Source organism: Pleurodeles waltl, chromosome 11 (genome assembly GCF_031143425.1).
Source record: "Pleurodeles waltl isolate 20211129_DDA chromosome 11, aPleWal1.hap1.20221129, whole genome shotgun sequence".
NCBI lineage: Eukaryota > Metazoa > Chordata > Amphibia > Caudata > Salamandridae > Pleurodeles > Pleurodeles waltl.
In genome coordinates, this window is record NC_090450.1 from 263,246,349 (window position 1) to 263,258,033 (window position 11,685).

An 11,685-nucleotide genomic window follows, 5' to 3' on the forward strand; every position below is an offset into this window, starting at 1 on the left:
CACATCCTCTTCCTCCACTCCCAAACCCATTACACCTACCCGTCCCTGTCCTTCCAAAATCCTTTTCCTTTCCAACCTTGAGCTCGTTCCAATCACTGACCCACCCCCTCCATCTGGTAAGAGTTAAAAAAGCACCTCAGCCACCACCAGCCCTGCATCTACTGTGACCAAAGTGCAGGGCTATTGGAGTCCACCAGATCCTAGGGCAGGACCATCGGCCAGCAGCAAGGGGACAGCCAGCCCACCCCCTGGGAAGAGGACAAAAAAGAAAAAGGCCCGGCGCGACAAGACTGAGACGGCTGCCACCAAGGACAGTAGCCTTGCCCCGTCACCTGCCACATCATCCAAGGGAGGCAAGGGCCACAGAGCTTCAGCGAAGGACGGCAAGGGCAGCAGGGCGGAGAAGTCAGGCAGCAGGCGAGCTGCCCAGGAGGCCCCCACCAGCCCCATTCCGGGTGTGACGGACGACACCCACGGGCCCAGGACTCCATCACAGGAGGGCGCCGCGACCGCAAGTTCGGATGGTGAATGAGCGGGAAGTCTTGCCCAGGTCTGGCTCACTAGACACACAGGACAAGCACCGCTGAACAGGGCCCCGCCGGGACAAGAACCGCTGAACAGGGCCCCGCCGGGACGAGCACCGCTGAACAGGGCCCCGCCGGGACGAGCACCGCTGAACAGGGCCCCGCCGGGACAAGAACCGCTGAACAGGGCCCCGCCGGGACAAGAACCGCTGAACAGGGCCCCGCCGGGACGAGCATCGCTGAACAGGGCCCCGCCGGGGGGAGCACCGCTGAACAGGGCCCCGCCGGGGGGAGCACCGCTGAACAGGGCCCCGCCGGGGGGAGCACCGCTGAACAGGGCCCCGCCGGGAGGAGCACCGCTCTGCTGGGCCTTCCTGTCAAGCACCGCTCCGCTGGGCTCTTCATCTCAAGCACCGCTCTGCTGGGCACCGCCGTCTCAAGCACTGCTCCGCTGGGCCCTTCCTGTCAAGCACCGCTCCGCTGGGCACCGCCGTCTCAAGAACCGCTACGCTGGGCCCTTCATCTCAAGCACCGCTCCGCTGGGCCCTTCCGGTCAAGCACCGCTCCGCTGGGCTCTTCATCTCAAGCACCGCTCCGCTGGGCACCGCCATCTCAAGCACTGCTCCGCTGGGCCCTTCCTGTCAAGCACCGCTCCGCTGGGCCCTTCATCTCAAGCACCGCTCCGCTGGGCCCTTCATCTCAAGCACCGCTCCGCTGGGCTCTTCATCTCAAGCACCGCTCCGCTGGGCACCGCCGGGCACCGCCGTCTCAAGCACTGCTCCACTGGGCCCTTCCTGTTAAGCACCGCTCCGCTGGGCACCGCCGTCTCAAGCACCGCTCCGCTGGGCCCTTCATCTCAAGCACCGCTCCGCTGGGCCCTTCCGGTCAAGCACCGCTCCGCTGGGCACCACCGTCTCAAGCACCGCTCCGCTGGGCCATTCATCTCAAGCACCGCTCCGCTGGGCCCTTCCGGTCAAGCACCGCTCCGCTGGGCACCGCAGTCTCAAGCACCGCTCCGCTGGGCCCTTCCGGTCAAGCACAGTTCCGCTGGGCTCTTCATCTCAAGCACTGCTGCGCTGGATCCTTCATCTCAAGCACCGCTCCGCTGGGCCCTTCATCTCAAGCACCGCTCCGCTGGGCCCTTCCTGTCAAGCACCGCTCCGCTGGGCACCGCCGTCTCAAGCACCGCTCCGCTGGGCCCTTCCTGTCAAGCACAGCTCCGCTGGGCACCGCCGTCTCAAGCACTGCTCTGCTGGGCCCTTCCTGTCGAGCACCGCTCCGCTGGGCACCGCCGTCTCAAGCACCGCTCCGCTGGGCCCTTCATCGCAAGCACCGCTCCGCTGGGCCCTTCCGGTCAAGCACCGCTCCTCTGGGCACCGCCGTCTCAAGCACCGCTCTGCTGGGCCCTTCATCTCAAGCACCGCTCCGCTGGGCCCTTCCTGTCAAGCACCGCTCCGATGGGCACCGCCGTCTCAAGCACCGCTCCGCAGGGCCCTTCCTGTCAAGCACCGCTCCGCTGGGCACCGCCGTCTCAAGTACTGCTCCGCTGGGCCCTTCCTGTCAAGCACCGTTCCGCTGGGCACCGCCGTCTCAAGCACCGCTCCGCTGGGCCCTTCATCTCAAGCACCGCTCCGCTGGGCCCTTCCGGTCAAGCACCGCTCCGCTGGGCACCGCCGTCTCAAGCACCGCTCCGCTGGGCCCTTCATCTCAAGCACCGTTCCGCTGGGCCCTTCCGGTCAAGCACCGCTCCGCTGGGCACCGCAGTCTCAAGCACCGCTCCGCTGGGCCCTTCCGGTCAAGCACAGTTCCGCTGGGCTCTTCATCTCAAGCACCGCTGCGCTGGGCCCTTCATCTCAAGCACCGCTCCGCTGGGCCCTTCATCTCAAGCACCGCTCCGCTGGGCACCGCCGTCTCAAGCACTGCTCCGCTGGGCCCTTCATCTCAAGCACTGCTCCGCTGGGCCCTTCCTGTCAAGCACCGCTCTGCTGGGCACCGCCGTCTCAAGCACCGCTCCGCTGGGCCCTTCCGGTCATGCACAGTTCCGCTGGGCTCTTCATCTCAAGCACAGTTCCGCTGGGCTCTTCATCTCAAGCACCGCTGCGCTGGGCCCTTCATCTCAAGCACCGCTCCGCTGGTCCCTTCCTGTCAAGCACCGCTCCGCTTGGCACCGCCGTCTCAAGCACCGCTCCGCTGGGCCCTTCCTGTTAAGCACCGCTCCGTTGGGCACCGCCGTCTCAAGCACTGCTCCGCTGGGCCCTTCCTGTCAAGCACCGCTCCGCTGGGCCCTTCATCTCAAGCACCGCTCCGCTGGGCCCTTCCTGTCAAGTACCGCTCCGCTGGGCACCGCCGTCTCAAGCACCGCTCCGCTGGGCCCTTCCTGTCAAGCACCGCTCCGCTGGGCACCACCGTCTCAAGCACTGCTCTGCTGGGCCCTTCCTGTCAAGCACCGCTCCGCTGGGCCCTTCATCTCAAGCACCGCTCCGCTGGGCAACGCCGTCTCAAGCACCGCTGGCCCATTGACAGTGCCGGTTCTGTGTTGAGCAGGGCTTCACGAAGCACTCTGGGCACCATGCCTCCTCCATTAACAGTGGAGTCGGTAATCCATCTGATGGACTGTGGCTTGGCACTCCCCAGGATGGAACAGTGGGCAAGCCACCCACTGTAGAGACTTGTGAGACTGTCGCTTTGCACTCCCCAGGATGGCACAGTGGGCAAGCCACCCAGTGTAGAGACTTGTGAGACTGTGGCTTTGCACTCCCCTGGATGGGACAGTGGGCATGGAGGCCCCTCGTGGATCTGGCGTCGTGGACTCATGTGGCTGAGGTGCCCCCCCTTCCCTTCCCCCTGAGGTGCCTTTAGTTTTATCATCTGATGCCCCAGCAGTGTTCTCTCCAATGGTATCTGGTCTCCTGTGTGGGCTTTGCCCATGTGTTTGTGCACATTGGCCCACGGACTATGGAACTTTGACGGAATGTGCAGGACTTTTTGCCTATGTATATGTTGTTGAATATGTTCATTCCTTATTTTTGTATCTTCTATATGGCATATTTCCCATATCTTCAATGGAGCTATTTATACATATATTTTATAGATCATTTTAATTGTGTCTTTGCATTATTCCGGGGGGTTTGTGTGGTGTCACTCTGACTTGTTGCTCGGCATTGGGGTTTAGGTATTTGTGGTGGGGGGGGTGTCGCGTATGTGTGTGCCCGTAAGCTTTCCTCCTCCCCCCTCGCCTGTGTCGTAGGTGCAGTACTCACCGTTGTCGTCTGCGCTGGCGTTCGTACTCCTGGTAGATGAGCAGGTAGACAATAGCTGGTAGGATGTGTAATTCGGGTTCCATGCTGTCCTCCTTCCTCGTGGAGTGTGTACAGTATAGGTGAGCGTTTTCCCGTTCGTAGTCTGTTTCCGCCGTGTTTTTATCGGCGGGGCTCCCGCCCCGGAAAAGGTGGCGGATTGGTGGGTTGTGATAGGGTGGGCGGTACATTGTCTGCCGCCTGCCTGTTGGCGGTGACCGCTGCGCTGTTTGTCTGTCCCGCCGTGGCGGTCGGAGTGTTAAAGTGGCGGGCTGTGTTGGCGGTTCCCGCCAGGGTCAGAATTCCATTTTTTTGACCGCCTGCCTGTTGGCGGGTTGGCCGCCACTTTATCACCGACCGCTAGTTCAGAATGACCCCCTTTGTGTCCATGGGAAACGGCTATGCAGATCAAGTCGCAAGGTTTTGTGCATTGAACTGTATATCGTTCAAGGATCAGTGGGAATTGTTACTGCAAACCGAAAATGACACATGTTTGAACCTTGCATTAAGGGTGGTTGATACACTAGATGAGCTAAAAACACAACAGGGTCGTGCTAGCAAAGAGGAAAAACGCTCCTGGCAGAGAATGCAATGAGTACAGAGAGCTGATGACTTATTGGGTCTCAGAGGAAGGGAAACTGGTTTTGCCAAACAGTCTTCTGTCACAATTTGCAAGGCTTTATCATGGGCAGGCACATCTTGGGAGAGACGCAATGATCAGGTCATTCAAGATTGACTGGTTTATCCCAAAATTCAGACATGCCGCAGAGGTTACGTGTCACAGGTGCATCATCTTTCAACAGATGAATGCTGGGAAAGGGACTGTGGTAACTCTGAGCCACATAGGGAAAACTGGTGGTGCATTTAGCAAGATGCAAATGGATTTCATTGAAATGCCTGTTTGTGGAGGATTGAAGTACGTGTTGGTGATTGTGTGTGTTTTCAGCCACTGAATTGAAGCTTACCCCACACGTAGAAACGACAGTCTCACAGTTCCAAAGCTGCTGCTTAGGGAACAAATACCCAGGTTCGGGTTTCCGGTCTCTATAGAATCAGATAGGGGCAGACACTTCGACAATGAGGTGATTAAGCTCTTGTGTGCTGCAATTAGATATTGAACAGAAACTGCATTGTAGCTACCGCCGTGAAGCGTCAGGACTAGTCGAACAAATGAATGGTACCTTGAAGTCGAGAATGGCGAAGATGTGCGCAGCTACCAATATGAAATGGCCAGATGCTTTGCCCTTAGTGCTGATGTCGATGAGGAACACCCCTGATAAGAAGACAGGACTTATCACCCCCAGGAGATCCTTATGGGTAGAGCTATGAGACTACCCGCAGTGCCTGCAAATGCTCTTGTGAATATCACAGATGATTTAGTGTTGGACTACTGCAAAGGTTTGGCTGATGTGGTTTGCTCTTTTTCTCACCAGGTAGAAGCCAACACATTGCCCCCGATCAGTGATCCAGGTCACACCCTGCAAGCCAGTGGCTGGGTGGTTGTCAAGAAGCACGTGAGAAAGTCGTGTTTGGAGCCGCGCTGGAAGGGGCCATATCAAGTAATACTGACAACAACCACTGCTGTGAAATGTGCAGGCATTCCAAACTGGATACATTCCGGTCACACAAAGAAGGTAACGTGTCCATCTGATGAGGAACTTGAAGTTTCCGACTCAACAGTTCCAGAGAAGGAAGTCTCAGGGCGTGAAAATAGCCAAAGGGGAACAGACACAATAGGAGAGCCCACTGAGAACATCCTAGTCCCTCAAACAGTGAACGAGTTTGAGAGAGGTGAAAATGTGCCTATCTCAGTAGAGGCAGCAGGAGAACTAAATCAAGGAGAGGTTCTCCCAGTAACAGATGGATACGGGTTAGAGCTTGAAATCGTTACAGATCCAGAAGAAGGAGAAGAGGAAATAGTAGAGAGGGATCAAAGTACACCGGCATCCCCTGAGCCAGTTGCAGGTCCATCAAGAGAAAACACCATAGCACAAGAGGAGGGTGCTGTTCAGCGTCCTGAAAGGAAAAGCAGGAAAAAGACGCATAAGGGAGATAACTGGCCAGAGAAGCAGGCTGCGAAAGAAAGGGTCGGAACAAGGTGAAACAATAACAGAAGAAACTTATATATCCCGAATAGAGGACATAAGTGAAGGAGAATTGCAAGGCGAATGCAGATTGAAAAGGAAAAGAACCGCAAATAGAAGGTACGCAGGTCCTGAGTGGGCATATGCAACAACATCTGAATGGCAACAAGAATTCTTAGTGTTCTGTTTTGATCGAGAAGTACCAGGCCAAAACTACGGTACCTGAAATCAATCAGGGAAAGGAACTGTGTTAAAACTGAAATTTGAAAAAAGGGAAATAGAAAACTGATAAACTAAGAGAAAGAGACTTATAAATTACCAGAGTTGACACTGATAACCTGAATTGACTTTAAAAACCCGACTATGACAAGCTGCTAACCTGATTGACAAAAGGGGTCCTGGAGTGAGTGAAACGCTGTAAATACACGCAGAGAGAGAGAGACTTTTGCATCAAGAGAAAAAAAAAAAGAGAGTTTTATATCGTCCTCAAGTTGATTGTTGTTCTGCTATCTGATTCTTTACAGACATGGCTTATAATAGAAGTAGTAACAAACGGGGTAAGGTGTGTGGTTGGTTAAGTCTTATATTAGGTATTGTGTGTGCAATAATAATTGTAGTTGTGATTGTGGGAATGCCGTGGTTGGATAAGAAAGCAACTAACAATGCTTCAAAACCTGAGACTACAACACTAACACCGTGGGAAAAGTTTGAGCAGGATGCAAGACACTTGCATGAGGGAACTAACTCAAAGGGGGAACTTTCTACTAATGTCTTCTATCGCTTGCTGAATGAGTATGTTGAAACAATGGATGCGAAAAACTGTTATGTGTGCACAAAGATTCCTTCATCAGTGCAAGAAGGGGTCACTTATCATAGTCTTCCACTAACCTACGGGATAAGTTGTAGTTTGCTACTAACAAGATTCTATAATCAAGAGCATGTGAAATATTTTTATTCAAATTTGGATGTAGTGTTTTCCTTTGTGCCTGTGATTGAGTTTCTAAATAAGTTAGCTAAGGAGCATAGAATAAAATTAGTTAGAGGTTTCTTTGAACCGACGCTTACATTTGGGACAGCTTATGCACACCGCAACAATCTAACTTGCTTATTGACACCTGTAGAGAAAAGCTTTTTAGATCACACTGAGGATAGACGTAAAGCACTGAAGGAAACATTAGAAAAGGGGCTAGAAAAACGCACATATGCAAATGATTATGCTTACACCGCAATAAAGACGCAAGGCAAATTAGCTATAGATGCATTACATGTAGGAAGGCTTTGTATATATAGGCCTACTGACCAAAAGATGTGCAAAGAATTACAGAAAGATGAAATCATACCAGATGTGCCACCTCTGAAGACGTCAATTATGGAGACCAATAAAATGTCTGTAAAATAATATGGGGTGAAGAGTTAGGTGACCTAATGTGTTTTCTGATAGGTTAAAGATAGTGGGGTATAACAAATGTCCAATAACATTTTGGGGGAATGTACAACGAAAAAGGGATAAAAACCCATGTCACTGGGAGTCATTTAGGGGGGTTAGGAAATGCTATTGATTTTATCCAGAAACTCTGTCACTCTGTTTGGTGACTTGTTGGTTTACTTAAAACCATCCTCGCCCTTGGAATTGTCCATTTTACACTTTACCTCCTTATGAGGGAAGTGCCCTTTTTGGTTCGGAGCTGAGTTCTGACTGATGGCGATTTGACTGATGTCCTGAAGACGAAGATTGAACCTGTGCACTGACCTAAACTTTGGAGGGTAATTATGACAATGCAATTGTGATTTGTCTGTTTGCTTTTCCTTTCTAGGTACCAACTGCTTACTTTTGACAGACCATAGTTAGATGTTTTTCCAAATTGGTGTTTTAAATTGTTTTGCATGAAGCCCAACATGCTATGCTAATCAGTTGTTAGGACAGGCATTTACTAAACTGACGCAAATAGACAAACGACTGAATTTATGCTTTGTTGAACTGATGCGTTATTGACACTTTGCTAAATTGATCTATGTTCATGCCGTGTTATGTTCTGATGTTTGTGTTTCTCGCTTTAATGAAATCTTATCAAAGTTGACATATCATGACTATGCTATTATGGGGCATATTTATACTCTGTCTGCGCCGGAATTGCGTCGTTTTTTTTAACGCAATTTCGACGCAAGACTAACTCCATATTTATACTTTGGCGTTAGACGCGTCTAGCGCCAAAGTCCATGGAGTTAGCATAATTTTTTAGCGTGGACACCTACTTTGCGTTAATTATATGCAAGGTAGGCGTTCCCGTCTAAAAAATCGACTCCAAGGCATGTGCGTCGGATTTATACTTCCGGGCAAAAATCACGCCCGGGAGTGGGCGGGTAAAAAAAAATGACGTACGGCCGCTTTTGCGCCGTTTTTTAGCGCCTGCAAAAGGCAGGCGTTAAGGGACCTGTGGGCTCTGAAGGAGCCCAGAGGTGCCCTCCCATGCCCCCAGGGACACCCCCTGTCACCCTTGCCCACCCCAGGAGGACACCCAAGGCTGGAGGGACCCATCCCAGGGACATTAACGTAAGTTCAGGTAAGTATTTTATTTTTATTTTTTTGTGGCATAGGGGGGCCTGATTTGTACCCCCCTACATGCCACTATATCCCCAATGACCATGCCCAGGGGACATAAGTCCCCTGGGCATGGCCATTGGGCAAGGGGGCATGACTCCTGTGTTTGCTAAGACAGGAGTCATTTCTATGGGGGTTGGGAGTCATAAAAAATGGCGCAAATCGGGTTGAGGCGAAAAAATTGCCTCAACCTGACTTGCCCCATTTCTTGACGCCCAAGCTCCATTTTCTCCTACGCCGGCGCTGCCTGGTGTACGTCGTTTTTTTTAACGCACACCAGACGGCGCCGGCGGCTAACGCCGGCTAACGTCATTCAATAAATACGGCGCCCGCATGGTGCTTCAGAATGGCGTTAGCCGGCGCTAATTTTTTGACGCAAAACTGCGTTGGCGCAGTTTTGCGTCAAAAAGTATAAATATGGGCCTATGTTTCTTGGTTTTGAGATTAACGCATCTGCTCTTAGATTGTAATTATTAGGGAATAAAACTCATAAAATTAAACTAAACTGGTGTGGTTATTCATGGCTGCAAGGTCATGGTAGAATCTTAAATTGATTAATGACTTTGTTGTGGTAAATAGTAATGATATTATTGATGTCTTGGTTAACATATTGATTAGCTATCTCGTCCTAAGGTGTCTCTCAACTGGGTCAAAAGATTCATTAGCCTAAAACGAGTCCTGATGTGTAATAAAGTATCATAAAAGGACGCGTTAACACCTGTGAAGAGACTAAAGTAAAGAACACCCGACACGGCAAAACAGAAAATGATACAACCATTACAGTTGCCCAGTAACACAATTCATCATAGCTGATCATATGTAATCCGGTAGATGTTTGGGTGCCTTCACAGACTATTGCTTTTTCTTCTGATATGCTGTTTCCACAACAGAGGCATCAATCTGCATTGTGTAATATGAACCCAAACCACTCATCTGAACGTTCCTCAACCAGCATGCTGCAGAATCCCTGGCCTCATTCCATCCCCTCACCTCATCATCACACACATTTCCTCTGCCCTGTTGCAGAATCATCTGTCTATTAAGATTCTAAATCATGGAATCGTTTCTCTTTACATTATTTGAAAACTGGTTGACAATCGTCATTGGCCCGGGAACATTTGACTTATTCGTATTGCCCACAGAGTTTTCCATCCTGGCCACATCACAAACACTCACACCCATGTTTTATTGTTACTTTCTTCTCATCAAACCACGTCTTCCTTTTCTAAATCTTACCTGCTTCTTTGGCTCTACGTTGACAATCAGATTCCTACCTAGAACCTCTAATTTCCATCAACATTGGACAATTCACCTTTGACTTTCTTAGGCTGAATGATTCAAATGGAGTGGGCACTCAATCTATACATCTGAACTCTCGAGAAAGTTGACTCCCACCAATTCCTGGTATTAGCCTTCGGGATCTTCAGAGCAGGGGGTCTTCAAACTGGGGGGCAGTCCCCTCTCGGGGGTCCACGGAGGCTCAGGGTGGTGGGGGGGGAGGGACACGCTCTGGCCAAGAGAAGCATTAGGCTGACAACAGGGCTTTGATTTAAGCTGAAAAAAATGTGCAGCAGTGAACCACTGTGTAGTAGGCCATCTCTAACATGATTTGTCATTTATATCCAAGCTGAGTGTATGTGTCAAAAGGGAAGGGACTCCAAATACTCTTCAAAAAACCCACTTCTAGTTATCACACTGTCGCATAGGCTCTCATTATTCTAATGAGGCTACTGGATTTTGAGCAGCAGAATCACCTGCAGCGTGGGAGACTAAGTCTGACCCACTGCGGGGTAACACCTGTCACTCCAATCTGGGTTTTGCTCCTGCTAACTAGCAGTCCCTCATCTCTACCCGAGGGTGGGGATGACTGGGCAGCCGAGCGCATGACATAATTGGTTTCTCAGGGAAGCCGTGGTCACTCAGGTCTCATCCGTTTCTCTCACTTACCTTAGTCTCATATATAAATGACAAACAGAGGCAGTATATGTTTTAATAATGATTTTACTAAAACTACTGCATCTTAGATAGCAAAGCGTGAGCTGCAATAACCAGGACGACGCAGCATAACAGTATTAAAATTGTGACAAGGAGAGTGAAGCATAGAAATAATGCTATCATATCGTCACTATGGTTAATAGACTAACTCCTGCCTAGGTTATGATAGAGCACAGCATGTTAAGCTCTAATTCTGCCCTTCAGGTTCCCCTGGGAAGACATCATCCCCCATACCTGAGCAAAGGCCTGCGGTCTGTGTGAGCATCGGTAGCCAACCATTCGGCAATCAGCATACAGTCGTGGTTCTCTGGCTGGAATCTCCCTCTAACGTGTAAGGGACATTGAAGTGTTTTTATAACAACACAGGTGATGTCCAGAGAAAATGTCCCTATGTAAGGATATGTGTTTTCTACGAATGTTGGAGACTAAGGGCCAGATGTAGGAAGCCGTTTGCATGGTGCAAACTGCGAAAATCGCAGTTTGCGCCATGCAAACAGCCTAACGCGATGCTCCTTCACAAATTGCGAGTCGGTAATTTGTGAATGCGACTCGCAAATAGGAAGGGGTGTTCCCTTCCTATTTGCGACTCGCATCGCAATGCAGAATTGCTTTGTGACCGCAAATGCCGTCCCAAAGCAATTCGCAGTTACCACCAGTGTCACACTGGTGGTAACTCATTCGCAAAAGGGAAGGGGTCCCCATGGGACACCTTCCCCTTTGTGAATGTGGGCATAAAGGTTTTTCCAGAGCAGGCAGTGGTCCAATGGACCACTGCCTACACTGAAAAAAACAAAAACAAATGGTTTCCTAATTTTTTTCATTTTGCAACTCGTTTTCCTTTAAGGACAACGGGCTGCAAACTGAAAAAAAAAAACTGCTTTATTGAAAAAGCAGTCACAGACATGGAGGTCTGCTGACTTCAGCAGGTCACCATCCCTGTGAGTGCAGGGACTCGCTATGGGGTCGCAAAAAGCGACCCACTTCATTAATATTAATGAGGTGGGTCTTTGCGACCCCATAGAGAGTCGCAGACGGTGTCTGAGACACCGTTCTGCATCCGATTTTGCGGATCGGAAATTGCAAGTCGGACAGACTTGCAATTTCCGATTCGCAAAATCGGTATTTGCTACATCTGGCACTAAACTTCTACCACGTTCACCGGCAATGTACTGTGCTGTAGCCTTGGA